This window comes from Ostrea edulis, chromosome 7, assembly GCF_947568905.1.
Source record: "Ostrea edulis chromosome 7, xbOstEdul1.1, whole genome shotgun sequence".
NCBI lineage: Eukaryota > Metazoa > Mollusca > Bivalvia > Ostreida > Ostreidae > Ostrea > Ostrea edulis.
In genome coordinates, this window is record NC_079170.1 from 75688757 (window position 1) to 75711970 (window position 23214).

General features: G+C 35.6%; 1 protein-coding gene and 1 pseudogene across 1 annotated transcript in view; both read left to right on the forward strand.

Annotated features, from left to right (window-relative positions):
- The first annotated feature begins 3477 nt into the window (after positions 1–3477).
- Positions 3478–5619, forward strand: LOC130048783 (uncharacterized; annotated as a pseudogene).
- Positions 5620–19321: 13702 nt separating this feature from the next.
- The window catches only part of LOC130048512 (G-protein coupled receptor daf-37-like), a 43725-nt gene continuing 39832 nt past the window's right edge, over positions 19322–23214 (forward strand). Inside the window, exon 1 of the mRNA XM_056145358.1 lies at positions 19322–19376. The gene's annotated coding sequence lies outside the window, so the exon portion shown is untranslated. The remainder of the gene's footprint in view (positions 19377–23214) is intronic.

A 23214-nucleotide genomic window follows, 5' to 3' on the forward strand; every position in this document is an offset into this window, starting at 1 on the left:
TCCTAAGTTTCACATAAATAGCATTAACTAATAGTGTATAGTAAAGCTTACGTTACTAAATTCTATAGTATACCAGGTTTTAACAGGTTGTAATATATCTATGACAAAAACAAGGTTTAATTTCTTCGATTTGAAGGAGAAAACTTTTTAAAATATTCACTTCGTCAAATTGTAGGGTTGTTGAAGGGGGAAGGGAAGGGGTGTTATAGATGTATTGGACGTTTATTTCTGTTCAATTTATGCAATTAATACCGAGGATTTCAATAGTAATGTTTTAAAAACAACAGACACCTAGAATTAAAAGCACAATGAAAGCATGTGATACAATCAGGCACGTGGCATCGCTTATAGGGGGGTTGGGTTGATTTTATCAATAATGCCTAAAGATTTCTTGACAAGTAAATTTAAAAAAAGAAGAAGAAACAATCCAAAGCTCGAGAAGGAAGGCAGTAAGGGTTGATCTTTCAGTTTCATTCATAGGTTAAATTTTCCATTTCCACTATTCACGACAATGCTGGTTTTTTCTAAAGAGGGAGGGGGGGGGGGGCTATCCGGCTATATAGATCTATATCTGCACGTAAAAATACTGTTTACAAGCCTGATGATTGTTTTTGTGCTCATTTGAGTAATTGAAGTGCAAGAAGAGGTGTAAGTTGATGTACACAAAATCTAACTTTCAAAAGATTGAATCACACGCAAAAAAAAATAAATATTTTAACTAAAAGGTTACACTAGAGATACCAATTCAAGACAATTAAAATGCGTTATTTATTGGCACCTAGTGTACATTTAGCAACAAGTAGTTTTGTTCAGTGGGAAACGATAAATTGATAATGTACATGTATGCGTTGGTTTTACATGTGTTTTAGGCATATCGTATTGCATGGGTTTTTGTTGGGGGGCGGGTGAGTGTGTATTTTGGTTGTCGAAAATATTGATAAAAATTAGTAATGATGAAATGCTGATATACTAAGGACATCATGATTCTGATCTAAAGAAATCGAGGATCTGTCATCTATGGTTACACCACGTTTATAAATATTTAATCACTTCTATTTCAGCATCATGTCCTCTTAACTGTAGCTAATCATTAATTAAATAAATATAGGTTTCATAAGGCAAATCTAAAAATGAATTGATCGACCTGTGATTATTTCTCATACTATGATATCTTAGTATCTCATACTATAACAGCTTAGGTGAAGTACCACGATTTAGATATATGCATGGAATGAGGCCCGTGATGTTGAGGGTACACGTACATGTGCAGTATATTGCATAATTTTACAACGCTAGAAGTGTTGGCATTTTTGGTGATAGAAATATTTGTTACAATCAAAGCGCTCAAATTCTTAAACTGTTAGAGTGAATTAAATACCTGTTTCCATGAGGCTTTTTAGAGGAAAATCCACTTACCAATTACACGATATATACAATACTAGTATTCTATCTTGCCAAACCTGCCACCACACTCTCTGAAAGACTAAAAGGCCGTAATTTCTAAATGCTTCGGTAAACGAGCACTCACTACCTAATTGTAAGTCGTAAAAGCTTCTCGTATTCAAGACTTTTGGTTCGGGGAGCTGAAAAGCTCAGAAGTAATATTGCCATTAACTTGTTTGTTAATCATCATCTTCGGAGTATTGTTACTGTAACTGAGATGACAAATTGAAAAATCGAATATAGATTCTGAATTCTTTTTTTTTTTATTGGTAAAATTCTAAAATCAGTTAGATCTATCAGTATTTTATCAAAAACAACTTAGCGGGGATTCCCCTCAACAGAAATATATATGTACATCATCTGCGGGGGGATTGGTCGTTTATATAATACATGTTCAGGTAGAAAGTGTTTGAAATAGTATCACTGTTATCATACTCATAGTCTCTGAATCATGTAGAACAGTTTATAAGCCTAATAGAAAAAAATGTACTTTGATCAATTAATTATTTCTCCATACACTGGTGACACTGTACTTCGATTTCCCTTTCTATGTGAAGAAGCTGGACCATATTCTGCGAGTCCATGTAGTGAACATTCGTTATTGTCTCCATGAACAATACCTTGCAATTAACATGGGATTGCCATGAATACAGTTTATCTGAAGTGCGCAGGTGAGATAGTTTTCCCCGTGGACTGCTGACACTTAATGCTTGTTACAGACAGTGTTCCATCGATATATTGCCAACTTTTGTTCAAGACCAATTTGGGCAATAAAGTGGGGTGGCAATATGACGAATTCACCATTACTAACGATACGTAAACGTGAACAACAGTTGCAATATTATATTCAAATAAGTAATTAATATCACTTCTAGCCACCTGATTCCACCTCTGGTATTAATAGAATCCTTCATTAGTACGAGTGTGAGATAGGGAAATTCCACCGAGGGGACAAGATTCGCAGTCTTGGACGAGGCTTTGCCGAGTCCTAGACAGCGAATCTTGTTCCAGAGGTGGAATTTCCCTATCCCACACGAGTAAATAATGAAGGATTTTTTTCTCACATTTTAACTACAGTTTAGTGCATAAAATTAGGAGCTTTCAGAAAATTTTAGATTATCAAAATCCTCATTTGAACTTCGATGCAAAAACTAATTAGAAAGGCAGAAAGAGCATACCCGAAAATGGTTTACACTGTAAGTGTAAACTAAAAACCCCAAGGTTGTCCACCAGAAAGCTATACTACATTAAAATTTAAAGATAACAATGCAAAATATTTTTACTTCACTGTGTAACGTAAATCTTCACCGTGTAACGTAAATCATAGAAAATATATGACGTCACAATCAAATGACGTCGCAGCAGTGTGAGACAGAAAAATCTCACATGGCTGTCTCACATGGGTAAAGTCGATCTCACACTGGTGATAATGTGAGAAATACATGTATAAGGGTCCAGGTTTGCTCGACTCTCTATTTTGTATTCCTTAAAAGAGTTATGAGATGGATCACTGTGCGTTATCTTCATCTTTTCATTGCAGGTTTGTTCAATTCAGTCAATTCAAGCACAAAGCACAAACTTCTCAACTAAATCAATGTAAAGATTTTTTCATTCACTTAATGTTGCTTAAAACCTCACACACAAACGCACATCGACGTCATCTTTTTTGCAAAATCTTTATTTAATTCAACATTTTGCATAACAGAAATCTTATTAACTAGGTACAATAGAAAATGGTAAACTATTAGAAAAATGGTAAACTATTTTATACTAAAAATAGAATGGCCAACTATTTCATACTAAATTTTTTTTAAAATAACTAATCAATGGCGTACCGGCGTCGGTTATCGTTCCTTGATTTATAAATAGTTGGCGCTGTCACCGCATTGGTCCTATGGTGACGTTGTGTAAACAATATATGTAAAAGTTGTAACGCGCGTTTTAACTTGTTTAGTATGCCTGAGGCATACTGTATTGTACCTGAATGCAGAAACAAAGGTGACCACATTCTTCCTTCAAACAAGGATCGCAGGGATGCATGGATCCAAGCCATTCGGCGAGGGAAAACAAAGTATCAGAAGTGGGAAGAACCCCCTAGCAAGTTTGTTTACATCTGTCGTTCTCATTTCAAAGACGATAATTATGTCGGAGTTACTTATCACGGTTGGCATTTATTTACAAATAACATATTTTATATTCAGAGACATATGTAGTTAATTATATAAATACTACATGTAGCATTATCAGGTGTACGCAGAGAATACATGACAGCGGTCCAACACTAGGCTACTTTATATAGCTGCGTCCGGGCCCTGCTTGAGAACTCTTTGGGTTTATAAATATGATATGCTGCTGTGATTCCCGTATCCCCTTTAATTATTATATATACAGATAGGCTTAAAGAAATCAAATTTGCATACCTATACATCTTCCTGACCCTGCAGTTAGCCTATCTTTACTGAAAACGTACTACAAAAAAAAAAACAAAAAAAAAACGTCAGCTAGGCGTTGACGCACCACAAAACCTGTATATTCTTGCAGACAGTGCTTTATATATTACAAAAGACTTCACAAAAATATAAATTTTTACACCATCTTTTTGGTTATATTAAAAACAGTTTTCTTTCTCTTTTTTTTTAGATAAATAATGTAATTAACCTACCCCCCCCCCCATCCCTTCAGCATATTTAATAATAGAATTGCACAAAATGAAGAATATTGATTAATATGTTTTGAATATAAAATTAGTTTTAAAGTTTATAGATATTTTTAATTTTGTTCGAATATAAAAACAGAAATGAGTTTTTAAACAAATGGATAATTTACCCTTTTTCTGAATAAAAACAGGGTTGACTGCAGAGAGACGCGTGTTAAAGAAAACTGCAGTACCATCGCAGTTTACCTGGACAAAGGTAAATGGCTCGAGTATTCTAGAATTAGTACCAAAAAGTTTAATACCTGTTAAACCAATTAAAGGAATTCTTAGTGTTTTTAGTTCTAAAATTATCATCCTACACAAACAGGCCTCCACTGAAAACACCGAGAAGAGAAAATCGAGGTACACTGCAAGATCAGCTAAACGCCTGAAGTTTGATGTTTCAAGTGATATATGTGTAAATAACTTCGAGGATGCATCTGTTTCGGTGATTTTGGAGGATGAACTTCATTTGGAATGTCAGCAAGAAATAATAATATCTACACCAGAGGGCCAAGAGAACAGTGTTGTAACTGATGGTGGTGATTGTGACAAAACACAGGTGTCCATAGAAACTCAAACAACTAAACTACCCATGTTCAGCATAGAAAACTTTGACAATGATCCTGCTGGTGTACATTTTTACACTGGTTTAGAGGATATTAACAAATTTTATTTTGTTTTACACACTTTGGGTCCTGTAGCATATTGCCTAATTTACATGTATAACCAAGTTGTAAAGTTGGATGTTCCAAATCAATTTTTTCTTTCGCTGATGAAATACCACAAATTTTGAGCTATCGCGCATGTTTGGCATATCGGAGAAAGTAGTTCAAAATATCATAATTACGTGGATTAATTTCTTATGACATCAATGGCGACAAGTAAATATCTGGCCCATACAAGCACTAGTTTGCCATTTTACCCCGTCTGGATTTAAAAGGTCGTACCCTAAAACTAGAGTTATAATAAACGGGACAGAATGTCCCATCAAAAAACCAAAAAATCCGAAAGCACAACAGTTAACTTTTTCTTCTTATAAAAATCGTAACACGTCCAAAGTTCTTGTTGGTGCAACACCTGGTGGACTAGTTTCCTTTGTGTCAAGTACATATTGAGGTAGTGCAAGCGACAGACAGATTACTAAACGCAGCTCTTTGCTCCACAATTGTGATCCATATGATAGTATTATGGCTGATAAGGGATTTAATGTCAAAGACATTTTCGCACCAAGAAATATAACCATAAATGTCCCTACTTTTTTTAAGAAGAAAAACCGTCTCTGTGGCAAAACTGTTATGAATGACAGACGTATCTCAAGCAAACGTGTACATATAGAGAGAATTATTGGGTTGGCCAAGACTTACAAAATTTTGACAAAGCCCATGAATGTAACAGAGGCTAGCTTAAGTTCTGATATCATTTTTGTATGCTTTATGCTTTGCAATTTTAGGACTGGTATAGTTCCTCGGGATGCTTAATGATCCTATAGTTCGACATCTATATATACATATGCTTATGGAATATCAGGTAATTTTGGCATCGTGAATATTTGGCAAATTTGATGTCAAAAAAGTTTGAAATTTTGGTCTTTTATATTTTGGCGCATTTTTACCTAAAAATAAAAAAAAATAAAATTGACAACAAATGTGTTATTACAATGTCTTCTTTAGCATCATCCATCTTTTAAATATAATGTCGATAACATTACATTATTCTACAAACTGAATTATGTACAAAAATGTACCAGTATGTGAATACTGAATAGTAATGTACAGTGTATGTGAATAGTAGTACAACAGGTAAGGAGTTCCAAGGTAGTATACATACTTGGCAATTACATCTACCATATGGTACAAAGAATAAATTCCGTTCAATATAAGTCACGATAAAAATATCTTTCCAAAACAGCTGTTCTGAAGTACTGTGTATAGAATGCATGGAGTTTCTCCAACATTTGCGCAATAAAGCTATCATCTCTTTCAATGCGCACACATTTGATGTCCGATATGGTGTACACTACAAAATGACAAATACGTCGACCACTACAAAACATTTGTCCTTGAACTTGATAATAATAGTTGTGAGTCTTGTTGAGTTCAAGTCCACCTTCTCCCTCCGTAAGATATGGTACGGTTTTCACATTAATTTCTTCTTCTTTGCTGTAAATGAACATTTTACTTCGGGTAAAATGTCATCCGACACTATTCCATCAGGACTTGCTCCAATGAATGGCATGTTCTGTGGGACAAATATTCCGCATCTGGTCACACTACTATTTGTTGTTCTTTCATACATACTTACTGCTTTGTCTTCATTCTGTCGCCCATGTTCTGTAGCTTTTGAAATAAAATCTTTCTGATTGATCATTGAAAATGCAAGTTTCTCTCTATTGGTCTTTTCTGTCATTTTACACACTCGTCCAAAATTTGAAGACTGTATGCGCTTCCGTCTTTCATCCATCCAGATAGAATTAGCACCTTGACCTCGTGTTTTCAACTCAATACCTTCCGCTTGTTTTTGTGTAAGTGAAGTTAGTCCAAATACCTCCAAGAAATTGTCCTCTGGGGTCTTTTCAAAGTAGTCATGATCATGTGCCAAGGCCCTACCATTTGCTGGTTCAAAGATCTGAAATATTGGAGTTTGGGAAATACCTTTGAAATTTAAACAAACATTACGAAAATACTGCTGATATTCCTCAGGGTCAGTTCCTGGAGCTCCAACTGGGCGTGGATCAAAGTGAACAGAGTTTCTGTGGAAGGATCCCATGCTGACATTTTCCATTTTTACAGGCGAACCTGTGTGTTTCTTTACTTTGTGAAATGACTGAAGTTTTTCTGTGCATGTGTTTTCAACATTGACAAATTTGTTTTTAGAAAACATAACAAGTGCATACGGTACCGCACACACATGCTTGCAATGGGCCCCAGGTCCCATTCCGGCACCACACTCACATTGGCATTCTAAAATATCACTTTCACTTGATATGCTTATATCTATATTGTAGAACACACTCTCCTTCATTGCAGCCCTACACGCTGACCGAAAGTAAAAACACCGCATTTCCTCATCTAAAAACATTCTAATGTAGCATAGATATTGTTCATTGTACAGTTCAATGGGAACCTTGTCAAGCACTTTGTCAAAGCCAGATAAATATGAATGCACATGGTTAAGCTCTACTGACACGGTCTTGCAATCACTGTTTAAATCCTTGTATTTCAGTGGGTCAGGTAGCTGCATGTTGTACTCTGGAAAATCATCGCTACAGGCACCAAAGTTTTTATTGCGGTCATAAGCTTCTAATCTGGAAGGGAAAATATAAATTTAATAGACAATTTAAAGCAACTATTCTGTATCAGAATATGACTAATACCTGCCTCCGTAATTTTTTAAAAATAATTAAACGTTTTATAGATAGCTTGACTGTAAACATGTGAGCTGAGGCATGAGAGTCAATCATACTGTGTTTGTATAATTTTGTTTTGTTATATCACAAAACTGAATTCTCTAAAATACAGTCAAATGCACATGTGTACGAATATAATTATACATTGTACTACATGTAGCTCTTTATTTATTTTACAATAGTGCATGTGGATTCTTGTGCATCGAGAACAAGACTAATTGGCTATAAAAAAAATTTAATTTCACTGACTGTTTATTAGCTGGTATGTTGCAGTTTGACAAAAAAATTATGATTTGGATGTGCTAAAAGATAAAGCATTCAGATCCCACTCACATCAGCACAACACTGATTCATAATACATGTAATAATATCTAAGGTAGACTGCAATTTTTGACCAATTATGGATGCACAAGGGGCAAATATACATAGAACAGTTATGATTTAAGACATATACCAAAGACAGACATGCATAGCATACATGTATTTAACAAAGTTTTGATTATAATACAATTTAGATTGATTGGAGTTATTGGTAACAATGATTGGGGACTGAACAATATGACTAGATGTAGTGCATTTACATCACATGTACCATCGCTATATGTACATGTATAACAATAATGATTATATTTAAAAAGTTGATCATCAAAGTGCAAGGGACACTAGGGGATGGTGTTTGAGAATCTCTTAACCCAAGTTGTATTAAATAGGATTCTTATTGTTTCCAAAGCACGATTTTAATTTACAATAAAATGTATTATGTCAGTTGTGAGATACTAATATATGTAAAGGTGTGCAACAAATCATGTAAACAAACAAGGGGCTACCTGCTTCGAGACCGATTCTCGGGGTAAAAACCAACTTTATCGAAGGAATTTCTGCGAATATCTCATCAGGCTAATGTAATTCTAGTTGTGTCTTTCGTCTAAATCCCATGCCATCCGTTTTATTTGTCTTATTCTGCCATTTATCTCATCGAACCCGAGCTTTTCGGTGGGGAAATATTAGTATCTCACATGTGGTCATCTCAAAAGCTTACAGAAGGTAGAAGCATACTATTCTGAACGACTTATACCTTTTTGGTTTTGTATAAAATATTTTCATTCTAGAAGGGTGGGGTTATGTACATAAGATCTATACAAGCTATCCATATTTCAGGTGCCTGTGGTGGGTAGGGACTCACTGAGCGAGGCCCTTACATTTCACTACCCATTTTTTGGACTCAGAAATAAGTTAAACATTTTGTGACCATGCATTTAGTGGCTGTTTCACATTTTATCAAAAATTAACCTCTGGTTGGTCAATTTTAGGGGGAGTGTATACATCCCTTAAAGACTACCCAAAATACCATATGGTTTCTACATGGATCACTGGAGTGGATGTGGGTGGAGTTCATCTACGGTCATTGTTATTTAACTGAAATTTACATGACCAAGAAAGCAGGGTGTTGTATATAGTTTTGATACACACAGGACATGTCTCAGGGCCGTCTGCAGAGTTTCTGTGGTCAGAGTGATTGTATAATGGTTTTATTCCTAATGGTAGCTGACACACAGTCTACACCCACCCCCCTCTCTCTTCTAAATTATTGACATGTATATCGGATATTTTTGGCAAATAAATGTATTTTGGAATTAATATACATCATATATGCATGTAGACATGTTTTTTCCATTTACATATATTGTTATGTTTACACATGTGCGCCTACAACACACATGTCAAGTGAAACAATGTACCCCTTCTTGACGACACACATTTTATGTGTGTGTGTACGTGCGCCTATTTGTTTACTTCACTTGCACTGTTTACCTGACTCATAAGCCACCAAAATGTAGTTCTTTATTTGTATTTACCTTTCTATAAGTTCATTCTTGCGTCCAGACAACTTAGCGCCTCTATTTCTTAACTCTTTGCGCAATTCAGGCAATTTCATTTCGCCGTACATCTTTCTGCTCGCCATGACGTAGCAAAAGTGAAGGACCAATGCGGTGATAGCACCGTCTAGCGGAAAAGAGCCGATAACTCCACGCCGGTAAACCATTAATGTTGCTGGGGGCAAACTTGATTTTGGCCTGTATTTTCTCTATTCTGTCTATTTTATAATAATTCTCGTCATATCATCAATTAATCTATAAATGATTATAAAGTAGCAGTTTTTTTTAAACTGTTCAAAATAAGATGTTTATCATCGTAACCAGTTTTATGAATTTTTATGCTGTTTAACAAAAATCTGCGATTTTCTGAAGTTCTTACAGACATGAATTTGTATTTCTATAGGTCGGACATCTTTTAAAATGTGGAAACATATCCTTGGCACCAAATCCCACCTCTGATATGTTCTGTGGATCGTGTTTGCGCAACTCTTTATTTTTGCACTCCTTATAGGAATTATGAGAGTGATCATTGTTCGCTATCTTCACCTTTCATATATTTTCTTTGGTCATTGGTTAAATGAAACTATATTAAGTGGAAATGAATACAGGTGGGGTTTTATTTTCTCTCTTAATTTTAAACCATAATAATGCAAGATCATAAGAGGGTGGAGTTAGTTTCAGAATTATAAAAACGGTTTCCGCAGACTGTAACTTGACAAAAACCTCAACATCAAGTATCCTCAAGGTTTCCACATGTGTCATCTTTGTGAAACTAGTGTGTCTGTCCCGTGAGATCTGAGTATATTGCATCTTCTAAATTACCAAGAAAACATAAAGTACATATAAGCTATCAACTACTGATTTCCCCTTATAACATATCCTTGGACGAATTTGACTCCACTTTTTTGGCACACTGTTTTCCCTTCAATAGCTCTTAAACTTCATTGTTATTTCGGATTTCAAACATTTCGGTTGAGCATCACTGAAGAGACATTATTTGTCGAAATGCGCATCTGGTGCATCAAAATTGGTACAGTATAAGTTTTGCATACTGTCTCTGTTCTAATCGGTAGAATACGCATTTGAATTTTGCAAACATTGGGGGATTCATTGACAGATCATTTTCAGTACTATAATTTCTTTTGGTATGATGCATACATGTGTACATGACTTGGGAAGCTGTTCTACCTTTACCAATAATTCACTCTCAACAGCACAGAGTAATTTGACCTTAAATTCACCGTTTATAACGCAACAGTCAATTGTGCATCCTTTGACATATTTTAGAGTCAGAATTCCCCCAAAAAACAACAACATAATTTGGTGTGAATAAATATCTTATAAAGCACTCAGACACGACAGTGTTATCAACAATATTCAGCGGTCAATGTCCCGCCTATTTGTCAATGTCCCCTACTTGTCAATGTCCCGCCTTCACTGGCCAATGTCCCGCCTTCACCGGTCAATGTCCCGCCTACTTGTCAATGTCCCCTACTTGTCATGTCTGCTTCATACTTAGATATTTTATTGAAAGTATACATTAACGGCAAACTGACAACTCAACTGTATGACAACCGGGATGATTTCAGCTTCTCCATCGTCAACTTCCCACATTTATGTAGCAATATTCCATTATCACCTGCATATGGTGTTTATATATCTCAACTGATTCGAAAGCAAACGTATTGCAAATATAATATACCAAAATGAAATAGACACGGTGCACGAACTCTATGTATAGCCTAGATCGCAATATGCAGTACCCATTTTACGCATGGGTCCGATTTTTTTTTCTGGAGGATTTTGCAAAACATTTTGTGACATGCAAGGTGAAGATAACGAACAGTGATCAATCTCATAACTCCTACAAGCAATACAAAATACATAGTTGGACAAACACGGACCCCTGGACACACCAGAGGTGGGATCAGGTGCCTAGGAGGAGTAAGCATCCCCTGTTGACCGGTCACACCCGCCGTGAGCCCCATATCCTGATCAGGTAAACGAAGTTATCCGCAGTCAAAATCAGTGTGCCAAGAACGGCTTAACAATCGGTATGAAACACGTCAGACAGCATTTGACCCAATGCGAGGTTGTATTGACGAACTAGATCGTTATAACGACCATAGAATTTGCGAAATGCTGACTTCAATCGAGACTGTTGAAATCCCTGTACCATCAACTTGTTTGTCAGTAGCTTACCTCGATTTAAAAACTTACTATACCCAGAACAAGCTCTTGCATATCGAATCAGTTGAGATATATAAACACCATATGCAGGTGATAATGGAATATTGCTACATAAATGTGGGAAATTGACGATGGAGAAGCTGAAATCATCCCGTTTGTCATACAGTTGAGTTGTTAGTTTGCCGTTAATGTCTACTTTCAATAAAATATCTAAGTATGAAGCATACATACATAGGTGAGAAAGTTTCCATTATTTCTAGTCGAGACATACCATGTATGTGCTAAAAAATTCATAAGCAAATATCAAAATACTCACGTAGAAAATGTGGACCTTACCGTCAACAAGCGCAGTGAAAAACGCCATTTCGAGATTTTTACCGACGAAAGCTCGGTAACAGTAATGAATATGGTACACTAATTTTGTATCTATTTTGTGACTTTCTTTATTAAAAGGAACAGTTCTCTAATGTGCAACATGCAATTACTACATAATTTCTTGAAACAGTTTCACTTTGCAACCGGAAATAAGAAATTTTATTTCGTATTCCGATCCCATCGAAAGTTGTAGACTGGGAATGACGTGTTTTAATTCAATATACATGTAACATCAAACATTTTTTATATCACATTAGAAATCCAAAAATATACACATACACAATGTTGTAGAGTTATTTCTTGTAAATTTTCTATATCAATACAATGCATATCATAATTCAAATTGAATTATCTCCCTTAGACAGTGGTAAATAGATACGGTCATAATAAGAAAGATGATGACATACAAAGTGACATGACTCCAAAATCTATAGATGTTTTCCTCTTATTTTAAAGTATTTCTGTACAAAATTTGAAAACTGTACAATGAAAACTGTTTGAGTTATCGTGTCACAAAGAAAGTGTTCATAATAACAAAGATCATGCCATACAGACAAAGTGAAATGACCCCAAAATTTACAGGCTTCTTCCTCTTATTGTAAATTATTTCTATACAAAATTTGAAAACTGTACGATAAAAACTGTTTGAGTTATCGTGTCACAAGGAGAGTGTTGACGGACAGAAGGACGGACAATGTGATTACTATAGGGCTTCCCGCATTTCATGCGGGGCCCTAACAATGCATAAATGTGATATCTACATATGAGCAGAGACATATATGACCGCCTCTAATATAAGTGAAAATTTAGTAAGTTGGCCCGTCAGATTTTCGAATAATTGAACATATCCCTAAACGAATTAAATATAGGTTAAATTCCATAGATAAATGTAGACTGGTTAGTCCAGTTAGAAATAGATCAAATTTCTTAATGAAAGGTCATCTTTGATAGAATTTGTCCGTTTCATCAATTGGTTTAGGAGAGGCTATCACTAATAATTTGAAAATAGTGTAAAATATTTGGGAATATGGAGTTTAGAAATATTATATGTTTTGTGATATTTGAACTTATTTTTTTATCAATAATTAAACTCATCTTTTTTAAATGATTGAATATAATTACAAGTAATTAAGGATAAATTATGTTCAATAAAATACAACTTCATTTATATACATGTAATCTCGAGTTGGTTCAATCAAATAGTATCAAGTAAATTCGATATTGTATGAAATAATAGTATGAAAAATGTAACAAAAAATATGAGAAAAGCTTGCGTCTGTGTAAGTAGTATGCTATGATAGAATGCTTGCAGATATTCGTTATTGAATGAAAACAGCGTTGTTTTTGTTGTCCTTATAAGGCCTCCTTCCTCTGTGAAGCTGGTCAATCCATATGTTTAGTTATATTTTGAAAGTTTAGGGCAAATGACACATATTGTCTTGGGTGGGAATTCACAAGATACAATAGTGAAATTAAATGTACCACGGCCATTCTTATGTTTCTTTCTACTGGCGTGGATCTAGATTAATGTTGTATTTTTTCTCTGAATTCAGACTCCTAATCTTTGCCCATCGATATACATATTGTAATCAAATATTTTCTGTAGAATAAAATCCATACTGTTTATGGTTAGGTTGGTTAATTGTATACAGCTTAAAGTCAATCTCGATAATTTTTTCACTCATACGGAGACATCACCATTGTCGGTGAATGGCTGCAGATCGGTGCTTACGGTCTTTGAGCAGCGAGGGTTGTTTATCGTGCCATATCTGCTGTGATATAGGGCCTCACTTTTGCGATCTCATCCAAAGGACCGCCCCATTTAGTCGCCTCTTACGACGCGCAAGGGGCACAGAGGACCTATTCTTATCCGGATCCCCACGGAACTGTAGGAGAAGAAATGATATTTAGTAATTACGGTAAATCTCCCGGGGGATACCTCACAAGGAGGGGTTGTTTAATATAATTATGGCACTGGTAAATTCACAATATTATTTCAAAGTGGTTTGTTTCACCTGAATAAAAAAATTAATGTATTTCAAATATGAATACATCAATTCTGTTTATTTCATTTTTTCAGAGTAGGTTATACTTGATAACGATTTTGATGTCATGGATGATTCCTTTGATGAGAGATTATACACATGTACCATCGCCTACATCACGGATGAACAATGTCCTATATTCTTCTAACATAAAACTCCCGCCGGTAAGTGAGAAAGTTTCCCAGTTTACTTTCAGAAGGTCGATGGTTTTTTCCCAGGTACATTGTATCTGGGTTCTCTCTTCCACCAATAAAAACTGGGCGCCACCAGATAACTGAAAAAAATTGCTGAGTGTGGCGGAAAACATCAATCAATCAATCAATCTAACATAAAACCAAGCTAAAGACTGACACAAACACTTCCACAAGGTTTTAAAAGTTCAGAAAAGATACAGATAGGATACAACGATCACGAAAATCCACCTGAAGATGAAGTGGCATTAAGAAAAAATTAGCAAAATTTATCATCATTTCAGAAAAATAAATCTTCAGGATTAGTGGAAGAGGGAATTATTGTTCTGTCTGGTTTTTTAACAATTCCAAGAAAGGCTTCCTTTTTCCATCTCGCATCAAGACACAAGAATGTAAAACTTATACGGTACCAATTTTGATCAGTCGCAAAATACCTAGCTGAAAAGATTTCTAAAGTGAACAGGAAGATACTTACAAGGTTAATTTGTGTAATGTTTAACGTCTCACTCGAGAATTTTTTCCTCATGTGGAGACGTAACCAAGACCGGTGAAAGGCTTCAAATGTTGGCCTTTGTTCGGCGCTAACGTCCTTTGAGCAGTGAGGGTTCTTTAGCGTGCCACACCTACTGTGACACAGGATATCCGATTTTAAGGTCATCTCCGAGGACCCGTGACATTCACACCTGATGCCGAGTGTTTCGCAATGGAACTGTCACTACCTGTTTTAACGAATTAGGTCTGTCGCGGCCGTGATTCGAATCCCGGTCTTCCGCATTCGGGCCAAACGCCGTAACTGGCTTTCAGTTGAAACGAGCACTTTCAGAGAATTAAGCGATGGACACTTTCCGTTGAATTTCCAAAACAAAAATGGAGTCCTCGACGAATGAGTATCGAAAAAAGAAGCGGTAAGTTTTTTTTAACTCGACTTGCACGGAATATTAGCGGTATTACCCTACATTAGGGATCAGTTGCCTATGAGGAGTAAGCATGCCCTGTCGAATGGTCACACCCGCCGTTAGCCCTATATCTTGATCAGGTAAACGTTAATATTTCTTTTCAGTGTATTTTAAAATTTTGTTTTTCTTTCTTAAAGTGGTTGGTTGTATGTGGTTGAACGTCCCGCTTGAAAATCTTTTCCTCACTCACATGGAGAAGTCATATTGCTGATGAAGGGCTGCAAAATAGGCCTACATGTATGCTCGTTCATTTGATTTGAACATATTTTATTGTCTGGAAGTTATTACAAACGGATTGAGCACAAGTTCTTAAAACTTAGAATGCCCTCTCCTATATGGCAATTGATTACATCTTTGATAATGTATGCTCGATACTCACGGTCTTTGAGCAGGGAAGGATCTTTATCGTGTCATACCTGCTTTGACAAGGGGCCTCGGTTTTTGTGGTCTCATATGAAGGACCGCCCCATTTAATCTCCTCTTACGACCTAGAAGGGGCACTGAGAATATGGTATAACAAAACTCCCCAAAAGCCTTATAAGAGGGAAGATATTTACATCAGTTGATAGGTCATTGCAATTTACATTTATATTGGGAGAAGAGTTATTAAACATACATTCATAAACACATTTATTACTGTTCTTCAAGTATAAAAGTAAATTCAATAGCAATTGTGTGACTCAGACCTGATATATATTTAAAATCAGTATAACGGGTATTTTTTAAAGTAATATATTTCGAATACTAGAGACCGGTTGCGGTAGCTCATTGGTAGAACGTTCGCTTCCTAATCGGAAAGTCATGAGTTCGAGCCCCGCTCGTTAACATTATATATACTGATAGCTCGTTCGCTGTATGAATCACGGGTCTTTCGGTGATAACCTTACACACGGAGATCTTGTTTCGTGACAGCCGTTGACACGTTAAAGAACCCTCACTACTACAGCCTTGAGTGCTTAACATAGGTCTAAATGCTACACGTACTGCTGGTAACGTCGTATTTTATTAAAACCATACGTTTTTTAAAATGTGTCGGATCAAAAAAGATAAAAAGCCAATAAGAAATTTATAGATGCACTGAAAAGGAAACCACACTCTTATCAAGAAACATAAATTACCTGTGACATATCAAACGAAATAAAAATTATGTTGTATCCTTTCAAGGCTCTTCATGAATAAGCTTCAGTATACATCCAAGAACTAGATCAAGTCTACCATCCCTAGTGCACACTTCGTTCTGCAGACTCGTTATCCCTTTTAAAGCCATGCGCCCGTACTAAACTGTATGGCGAAAGGCGGTTTGCAGTTTCTTCCATAACTCTGTGGAACAACTTTCCGCTGGATCATTAGCTGTTTTTAAAACCAAACTTAAAACATATATTTTTAAAACTTGAATTTAATCTGTGATTCGGTATTTACCGATACCACTTTAGAGTAATTGTCTTAATTAGATAACGCGCTATATAAATGTACAATGATAAATAACATATTGTAAGCTACCCAAGATAGGGGTTCCTTGTATATAACTTCTGAATCCTCAACATATCCACTCAATGTTAGGATAATCCCGAAACCTTTCAGTCTTAATCTGTATTTATTATGATGAATGAACTTAACAAGGCACAATATAAATCCCTTCATGTGGTGAACGCTTTGCACTACGACAGGCTTTATGTAAGTGCTGATTTTTCAGAAATACAAGTTTTGGTTGTCCAGTGCGGTAGGATATTTCTAAGTTTTTACTATGATTATTACCTGTACGAAAAACGACAAATATTAATAATCTACATCGTTAACAGCATCATTAATTCAATAATATGATAGCGTATCAATGTAAAACTTATAGCTACCAATTTTGATGCACCAGATGCACATTTCGACAAATAATGTCTCTTCAGTGATGCTCAACCGAAATGTTTGAAATCCGAAATAACTATGAAGTTTTAGAGCTAAATATAGCCAAAAACAGCGTGCCAAAAAAAGTGGAGCCAAATTCGTCCAAGGATAAGAGCTATGCACGAGGGAGATAATCCTTAATTTTGAAATGAATTTCAGATGCAAATAATGAATGCTGGTCAGGTCAGGCTTTATCTGCTACTGGTATCCTGTAACCCAGTACTACCTGTAACCCAGTACTACCTGTAACCCAGTACTACCTGTAGCCCAGTACTACCTGTAACCCAGTACTACCTGTAGCCTAGTACTACCTGTAACCCAGTACTACCTGTAGCCCAGTACTACCTGTAACCCAGTACTACGGCAACTAAATTGGCATCCCCACCAATTCTCTTAAAGGCATTGGTGTTGAGGGTGGCTAGACACCCTGATAGAATGAAAACAAGATCTGTCAAAGGGCACCGGCTCAGGGGAGCCAATGCCGGCCATCTAACACCCCTGCTACCTTGTGGTCACCCATTTATGGGAAAGGCTTCAGGAGTAATCCTTGCAGGAAAATCCGGAGTCCGTAAGGTGGTATGCTGCTGAACTTCAGCACACATTCAGCAACTCCTGCGACGCTGCTGCTGCCACACTGTAGTGGACTCTGCCTTTCCTTTGGATCACAGTAGCAGAGTGGAGAGTGGGGGACCTGCTGCACGGACAACAACCTGCCCTCCATATCACAATGTCCGGACTTAAATAAAAGGTGAAGATAACGAACAGTGATCAATCTCATAACTCCTACAAGCAATACAAAATAGATAGTCGGGCAAATACGGACCCCTGGACACACCAGAGGTGGGATCAGGTGCCTAGGAGGAGTAAGCATCCCCTGTCGACCGGTCACGCCCGCCGTGAGCCCTATATCCTAATCAGGTAAACAGAGTTATCCGTAGTCAAAATCAGTGTGCTAAGAACAGACACATCATCAGATAGTGGACAGAGGGTCACTATCCATTATCAACCATAACCGAAGGAGGCCTGCTGAAATAACAAACACTAATTTCAATTGTCGATCATTTTATTCTAATCCATTGTTTATCGGGAGTGTTAAAGTGTTAGGTTTTCAGACTTCTGCAATATACCCACAGGGGATCATTAAAGGTTTATTATAAATTCTGTATCTACATTAATCAAGATAATATGAATTGATATATGCACACAAATCTTGTGGGTATCTTTCCTAAAAGTTGCACGTTCAAGAGGAATAGTTTCACGTATGAGCAAATGAAGATGATTTAAATGCATATATTTCAATTATTCAATTTTATCATTTTCATTAAAACAATGTAGTGGTATTGCATTAAAATGAAAATCAACAAGAAAGTCTATATCTAAATGGATATTATCTCATGCTCATATGATATGTATTTATGTGATGTAATTCGCATAAGGCAAAATCCTTTTAAATTTACATACATTTTTTTTTTTATTTGTATAAATAAAAAAGACAAAATAAATAAATCATAAAAAAGACAAAGTTTTTAATATGCCGGCGTACGATAAGTTCCCATTGTCCCTCTGCCCTTGCTGTTGTATTGTGATTAAACAATAATTCCTTTCGCAACATATATTCAATTTCCTACTCGATGAGACTGCATTTAGTTATATAATCATGACATTTTCTGATAGATTTCCTCACTTTTTCTCTTGATTTATCTTTAAACCACATATCTCGTCATTTTTCGTCCTGAATTATATTTGTGCGGGATTGATTAAAATAGTTATGCTTAGACGTGTACATGCGTGTAAGTACAAGGATCAGCATTTTCAGTTTTAAAGATTGAGTCCCCGTTTGGACAAGATGATCTACTAAAATATGTGAAAATTGATTACTGTGAAGTTAAATGTATGCGCCCGGTTGCGTTGTGAAAAGCATAAAGCTTAAAATCCAGAAAATCAATATATTCTACTCAAATTGATGATAAGGAATCGTTTGGAAAGGGATATTTGGAGTCTGTTGTTGCATAGAATAAAAAATAAAGTCCTAAAGTTGATCACCTGAAATCCAAATCCCTGACACTGAGCACGTGGGTGTATTCGCGTGTTTTGAAACATACACAGAGTGAAATTTAAAGTGAAAGCCACATGGGAAGAAATCCCGTCTTTAGATATAGCATGTTGGTTTGTTATTGATTGCAACGGGTCCCCAGCGCTGTATAAGCATAAAAGAGTATACGTTAAAACGTATCTCCATTGCGACAAAGACAGAAGGAGAGTCCACAACTATCCTCTCAGGATTAGCACACAGTAGCAGGTAAGCTGACAGCTACACGGCTTCTTATGTTTGTCAATCTCTACAACTGATAGAAATTGTTACCGAACTTTTTGGACAGAAAGTGTGTAAACTTCACTTTTCCATTCGTTCCAAATCTATATATGTAACTTCCTCCAGGACTATATAGTATGGGGAAACAGATATCCAGCACTTGCTAGCATGCATTGTATAGGTGACGTGGATACGCTATTCTAGGTAGACTAAGCACTTATTGCTTCCGATTTCCTAATTGAAATGCACGTACATGAAAGCGAATTATATAAAACTTTTTTTCTTAGGAATTGTGATTGGATCAAATCAATCCCGCAACATGATGCATAATGGTTATATACACTCGCATAAGTAATGTCTGTCTTACTGTTGGGATCAGAGCAACACGTTTCTGTGATCATCATTAAACGGGTATTACATAAACAGATATACTCCTTTCGTGATCGTGTAATGTATGTCTAATTTTATCATATGTTATGTTCTGTTGTTTGATATCGTTATAAATTGTAAACATTTCCTCCTGAATGCTTTGCGGCTATGGAACAATGCGCTCGACGTCTATTCTAACCGCCGGGAATTCCGACAAAAATGAAAATAGATATAGAAAATAAATTTTATTTTTACGCTAGACGCCGGCACACTTTTCATGAAGGGCTGAAAAGCATGCGGGCGTGAAGCGTTAAAAAGCATATGGGCGTGAAGCATTAAAAAGCATGTGGGCGTGAAGCGTTAAATTTTATACTCTCCTGTATCGTCAAAATGAAATTTATCTATGAAACATACACATGGTTCTTTGGTGAATAGAAAGTAGACAATTTTTTGAAAACGTGAACAAAAATATTTCAATAGAAATTTCACATTTTTCGTGTATGTCCCTCCGTTTCCATTTGTTATATATGCTAGTATTATATATAGTGAACTTTTGACTGTTGATGTGGAAGTAATCGATCAATGTATTAGGAAGAAAGGACCCGTTTGCAAATATGGCATATTACCCGATAGGCTGCACAATGTGTGCATTAGTGGGGTAGGGTGTAGGAAAATGCAAATATTCTATGAGGTGATTTTTTAAAACTTCCTGTTCGATTTCATATAAATTACAGGAAAGTTTGTTTTCTAAGAAAGGTTCTTATTTTAATTTCCTGTATAAAGTTACTAAAATCCCTATCTTTTTATTTCAATCCCCATAAATTGTTGATATACTATAAGAATATTTTTGTTCCTTTTGGGTTTCTTTTCTCAAAGAGTTTGACTTACCAGTAATGGGAAAGTTACATGTACTGCTGACACCCTGTGAATGGGACTGCGAGGGAATTGTGTCGAATTTGTCGTTGTTGGGATTTCACAGATTTTCGTGCATCCGCGAACGCGTGTCATTTGTTTAATGAAGTAATTAACACGTTTCCATGCGTAACACCCCTATTCCTTGGCCTCGCAGGAAAAGCATTCTATGTAGACATCTTATACAGTTGTCATATGAGAGATCAACATCTAGAGACATGAAAATTAAAATAATAAAAATAACTTTTGTCATAGGTTGCAACACTCTCATCCTTTTCATGAAGGAAAATTAAACTTTAGAAATATATTAATTGCATGCTAATTGAATGGTTCATTTAAGCATTTCATATGCATGGGTTATCATTTTACCATTGAAAGAGTGATACAACTTTCAATTATTTTGTGAATTTTTTGTGGTGGTGTGATTTCGGAAAAATAAAAACAAAGATGATCTGTTTGCAAATAAGATATACTAAATTTTGCTGTGATTTGATACGTGATGTGAATATCTAATAACACATGCAACGCAGACTATTTTTTAGATAAACAAAATATTTATGAAAATGTTATTTATTGATATTTGTTTTAAATCTACGGCTAAAATCTTCAAGAATGTGTTAGTGTGAAAACAACAGCATATTAAGCATAATATGTTCCGCATGATTTTTAAAAGATATTGAAATAAAATGCTCAAATTTCAGAAATATTACTTTTTTTTATTGGGAACAAATTATACGTTAACGAGTCATTAAATTGAAATATAAACTTATTTTGTAGCCGTCAATTTTTTTTCCCAGCCGCCAGAAATTCATATGGCGACCGCCAGAGATATGTTTCTAACTTGCATCAACCTGTTTCCGTGATTTACCATATGAAAATGAAATTCCTGTCAGCAACACAAATGCTCCTGATGCATTAAAGTTCGTATATTCAGACTGATGCTGAATAACACCTATCATAATCCCTAATGAGGTTTGCAACAGCATTCAACCACAAATAATGCAATTTATATTTTCTGGTATGGTGCATAATGTAATGGGTGATATAATTATACCATAAATGGGCATAGGATTTTGCTCTAACGAAGAATCTAGTCTGCCATTAGTGACCATAATGTCATTACTTGTTGGTAAATTTCCTTGCAAGTGATACTGTGCGGTACATTGTAAGAAATAGCAACATGATATCCAGTTTAGTTCGTTATGGCGACGTGTTGGGTTTTAAATTTCATTAGTAGGGTTGGCAAAATACATGTAAATTAGTTTATTCATCAATTTTTTTTTAAAACGCAGAAGTGCAAACATACACACTTAACGAAGGTATTTATTAAATTGTTTGGGGCTTCGGGTTTTTTGTTTTTTTTTAATGCTTTTTTTTTTTTAAATTAATTTATCATTCACAATGCGAAGATCGCAACGCCCACTTGATAACGACGTAGACAAGGAAGTTTGATGGGAATTACGTCACTAAGTTATAATGCAGGTTATCAAAGGTATTACGTTTTGATATAGTAGGTTGGCAGGAAAGAGAATCGCATGAAAACTGTCTCCATAATAATATCGATGTCTGAGCGAGTTTTATCATATTTCTTATTTGTAGGCGGGATCAACTAACACCCGACGCGGTCCGTATTATCACAAACGTCAATAGCAGCTCTATTATATATATTCTTTATTGCTCAAGACATATGTCTTATCACATCAATTTCATAAATACATGTACATAAAAATGACATTGTATGGCAGTGTACTAATTCAAGCAAGCAACGGAGAATGACTTAAACAAGGTTTTCTCGCAACTTAAGTGCAAGACATAAATATTTCCCTAAATTACAAAGTTCGTGTACATTATGAACACTTAATAATTGTACAAATTTGAAAACAGATGAATGATTAGGGATTCTACACTTTTCATAATACTTTGTTACATCCAAAAAAAAATGAAACAACAGTCAAAACAGGAAATCAACAGTAATAAAATATATGGAGTTTTCCAACAGGGATGTGCACACACAATGAGTTTTTCTCCTTCACCTTTTTAATGGTCTCTGTTGAATGCCATTCTATCTTTTTATTGTGATCTGACGTTTCATTGTTTCCGCCTCTGATTGGGTAGATGTAAAACTTATACGGTACCAATCTAATATGAAAATAATATCTGTTTGTCATTACATAGGGAAGAATTACTACTTTCCAATACATGTACATCTTATCCGATTTTTAACATTGACAACGTCTTCCTGACATTAACGAAGATTAAGGTTCCTAAACCTAAAACGAAATACATCGTCATGATCTTTTAAAACTGGCATGAGAATGCCCTAAAAAGAGATAGTTAGCGTATTTTTCCTGCACATCAGAACCTCGTGCAGATGTGGGCTTTCTGAATGACTAATGAAGACATTGCTTACGTGGAAAACAGTGTGCGGGATTCTCATTAATTTGTTTATGGCTTTTTCGCGGAAGAAGGTAAAACAGTCTCATTATTAATCCACGTTTTAGATATAATCATTTTCCACTTTGTGTCAGATTTACTTTCAAATGTG